The sequence below is a fragment of the Rhamphochromis longiceps genome, linkage group LG11 (assembly GCF_057381845.1).
Source record: "Rhamphochromis longiceps isolate RC_006_pf linkage group LG11, R_longiceps_female_GT1.1, whole genome shotgun sequence".
Taxonomy (NCBI): Eukaryota; Metazoa; Chordata; class Actinopteri; order Cichliformes; family Cichlidae; genus Rhamphochromis; species Rhamphochromis longiceps.
Window position 1 is genome coordinate 3,902,289 of NC_140567.1, and position 4,393 is coordinate 3,906,681.

General features: G+C 39.9%; 1 long non-coding RNA gene across 1 annotated transcript; it reads left to right on the forward strand.

The window, feature by feature from the left end:
• The first annotated feature begins 823 nt into the window (after positions 1-823).
• LOC146658431 (uncharacterized) lies at positions 824-4,088 on the forward strand. Its single transcript, XR_014913758.1, has 3 exons — positions 824-957; positions 2,794-2,925; positions 3,812-4,088. It is a non-coding gene; the product is annotated as an uncharacterized LOC146658431 (long non-coding RNA).
• The last annotated feature ends 305 nt before the right edge of the window (positions 4,089-4,393 follow it).

The window sequence follows — 4,393 nt, forward strand, 5'->3', positions numbered from 1 at the left end:
TGTTTAGCTAACATTTTAACTAATTGTGCATTAATACTGTTTTCAATTTATTTTTTCTGTTACTTGTGGTACAATTTACATTTCAAACAGAGCAAGGATTCATTCCAAAGAGTACATAAACTTTAAACGCCCGTGTCAACAACTATTTGCCATATCTGGTTGGCGGGTGTGTGTGTGTGTGTGTGTGGGGGGGGGGGGGGGTGCTGAGGCAGTATTGCTTGTGTTAAGCAGAAATATTCAGCAAAATGGAGGGAAGAGCAGTGGTTAGGGAATATGTATATATATATATATATATATATATATATATATATGTTTGCTTCTTGTCTCCTCAGGCGGGGACGATGTGTTGGAGCAGAGAATCTATGTTGTCTCGAAATGCTTTTTCTCCCATTTTTTCCCAGCCTGTTTTCTGCTACAAAGGCAGCGGGAGCAGTGGCGTTAGACCAGAGCCGAGGCTGGAGTCTTTAAATCCTGACGCGCTTCAAAGCACGGAGAGAGCAATTCATCTTCTTATCTGAGACTCAAAACAGGCTTTCTGTGTGGAAGAGAGAGGGAGAGGGAAGAGGAAGAGAAAAAATGCTGTCGAGTAATTTTCCGTTTAAACGTTCCACTCCACAACAATTTGCATAAGCAGCCCTGCGTCTGTGATAAGAAGATTGGTAATTTTCAAAGGCTCTGTGGGGATTGAGAATTAAAAGCCTTTCTCCGCTATCTCCCCTCTTGCAGCTGGCCACCACAGATTCCCCGGCTTCTCTCACGCATTTCCTCCTAAACTACGCCTTGTAAACTTTCTCTGCCATCCTCTCCTTCTCCCTGCTCGCTCTGACGGTGCAGCAGCTTCCTCTCACCCTAAACTATATACTCTGCCTCTCTCTTCCATACACTCCTTTCCTTTTTTCCTCCAGCTCGCGTAGACCAGTCCTGCTGTTATTTGAGGAGAACAACAACATAAATAAGGTAGAGGGGGAACAAAAACGGGCTTAGTATAACAAAGGAAGCCTTGCAGTATTTTTAAAACCAGAATTTTCCAGATTGCAAAGCAAGCAGAGAGGCAGGACAGGGAGACTCACAGGGGCAGAGACAATTGAGGAGAGAGGGGGGATGCTCTTATCACAAGTAAGTTAATCTGCCAAAGAAAGTGTCCTTGGTGCCAGGACTTCAGGGCTTATGGGTGGTGCATACCCTCAGTAAAAAGATAGTGTGTAAGTCACACCTTTTTTTTTAAATTCACTTTTACTGTCTAATATAAGGGAGTTCATATTGAATCTGTTTTTACACTCAATATGGCTTTACAAGAACTGATATCCATACTTAGCAGCAAAGTCAGTATCTTCAGTCGTGCTGTTGATGGTGAAAAAGTCATTTGGTAACATTTTTGCTAACGGTGGAACTACTTAGTAAATGCATTTTAAAATTTAAACATAAAAACACAGTTCTGAACTAGAAACTTGAAAAGAATTAATGCTAAAAGATGTCCTTCATATTACAATAGAAGTCAATTAGGAAAAAAAATCATAATGAACATAACACATTTTTAAGTTCAGACATCTCACATTTGAAATGATCTTGGAGTTCATTTCAAATGTGCACCAGAATAATTAATTTGTCCAACAAGGAAACCATTTTTGTTGTTCTGACTCAGTACACCACCGCAGTGAATTTCAAATTATACAATTATTATATAACTGAAGGCCACACTGAAGGCCTGCACTTCAATCCCATCTGAAATAAGTGTTTCATTTTTGAAACAAATGCAGGAATCACGATCCACAAACTTGTTCTTTGCAGGAGGAACACGAGGACCAACTGTTATATTCATAGTCACATGGACCTCTCTCAAGATAAAAACTGTCCACTTTTTGCTGGTTATGGTTATGTGTGTCTAAGTTATTATTATAAATAAAAATGTGCAAACAAAGAATCAGTGTTCTCACAGGAGCAAAAGACATATAAAATAAATGTAATTAGTTGTTTATATTCACTGAAACAAAATGTAATGCCTTAAGTAAATGTCTAACCCTCTATTTATTTCTTCAAAAGAAATAAATTGGTGCTTTTTTTATGTTGTTAGGCTGTTCGTTCAGTGCAGGCCTTACATAAAAGTACACAAGAATAATAAAAATTCAACACAGGACTAAGGCCAAAACTAATACATGTACACTCTCAGTGCCCTAGAGCCAATCAGGAAAAATTCAAAACAGCAAAAAAAAAAAAAAACCCAGACTGATTTAACAGAAGATTATTTTTTCCAAACGAAAACCAGAGAAAAACATGTCAGGTTAGATCTGCCAAGGGAGAGAGAGGGACTGCATAATGACACATCCTACAACATAAAAGCTACAACAACAGGTAAAGTGGAACTACATGGAATTTAGCCTGTAGCAGAGAATAAAGAACAACCACATAACCTGCTCTAACTCTTGTAGGTGAGTCATTATGTTGCTCATGTTGAGTGTTTGACTTTTCTAAATTTATATATTTTACAGGCCACGTGTAAGTGTGCGTGACTTGGTGTAGCATTCAGAAATGTGCACATTTTTGAATGCTACAACAAACATGCTTCCTACTTCTGTGTTAAAGGTACAGTGAGTTGTTTATTGTTATTTAATTGAAAAAAAGAATCTTTTACTCATCAATACACATTAATTAATTTGTAATTATATCTTTGAAAAATCAAAATACATAAGAGCAAGTGCTAGTTTGTGGAAGCCGTCATGTTGGACCCGGAATCTTGAACACAGTGCCTGTAATGGACATTGCTGTCCTACCTAATCACGTTTTATATGTATTCAGCTAGAGACTTGCCACATACATAGTATGCCAAAGGCAGAGGACGGAGAGCTTCTAGGTGTTGGAATGCCACAGACGCAAAATCATGTGAGAAGGAGTTCCCTTCACCAAAGAGACAACGTGACCGGTATCTGGGTAAAATGTCATTCTCTTCGTCTTCACATCAAGCCTCATCTCCTAAACTGAAGTCAGGGCTCTAACGCACAAAAACATGATTAATTGCAATTACTCATTGTCAAGAATTGGACATGCGACCCTCCCGTCACCTTCTAGACAGTTGAGAGCAAGCTGGCTAAATAACAACACTATCTGGTTAAACGCTAACATTATCCCAGATAATTTTAATGCTGTGCTCATTACAAGCTAATACTCAATGTCCAGTAATGTTAGCTCAACTTTAAAGAAAGCACACAGTGGCAAAAACAGCCGTGCTTACTGAAAGAAAAGTTCAGGATATCCTCAACAACTCACCTCATAGTGGGACAGATAGTGTCAGGCCAGTTTGGTATCGCTGTCATCGGACAGACGTGAGAGTCACTGAATTACTAACTGTTACTGGACACCATTTTACAGCCTTCTCAAGATTACATAGGTGTGGACATTTATTGACAGCTAACTCTATAAAATTTACTATTTTGTTTGTTTTATTTCCCACCGTCTATTTACAAGAGGTTCCAAATCTTGGAAAACTTTCTAATTTACGTCTCCCCTTTACTGTTCAGACTGTGGTGTAATTTTGTCTCCTTCAGCTTAGGATGAGCTCTGATATAATACCCTTTCTTTCATTCACAGATTTAAAAATGACCATTCACTCATTCATCATCATGTTCAGACTTAATTACTGTAAAGAACTTTACTTAGCGTAAAGGAGAGATTTCAGTTAGTTTAAAATTCTACTGCTTGGTTCTAACTCTCTATCAGACCACTAGCAATTTGATTATTTTATTGGTTGTTTTTAAAACATTTCACAGGTAACTGCTAATGTTTATCAGTAATTTTTTAATCTTTCTTTTTTTTATAGAACCTTGATCGCTATTTGCGCTTGCCAGGATCTGATGGCGCCCTGACCGGTGGACCTGCCAGTGTGTATATCTGTGTGCGTGTGTATGTGTCTCTCCTATCGCCCTGTCTTCCCCTCTGGCTCCGCTGTCATGTGTTAGGAGGTAACCTAGCAACAGGCTACCTCCGACCCGGAAGTGCTGTCGCCCAGGAGCTGCCGCACCTGCAATCAATCCACCGGCTGCTGCCAATCTACTACCACCTTCGGCAGGGCTACTTAATGGTGTGGCTGAGCGACAGACAGCACTGGAGTATTGCACTAAGCCTGGTAGTGTTTTCGAGCCGCTAGCGTGATTGAAGTATTGTCTGAGCTACGTACTCATTTTGCTGTCGTGTGTGTGTTCACCCAGGGATTGACGGAGGATTCACGGACACAAAGGAAGCACTTGGAGGAGAGACGGGCACTCACTACCATGCATGGGCTTACACGGAAGGAAGGACGCACTATCACCATTGTTGCACATTTGAACTGTTGTCATGTTGCTGCACTCTAAATAAACGCACTGTCTTTATTTCTGAGCTCCGCGCCTGAGTCTACTCTTTA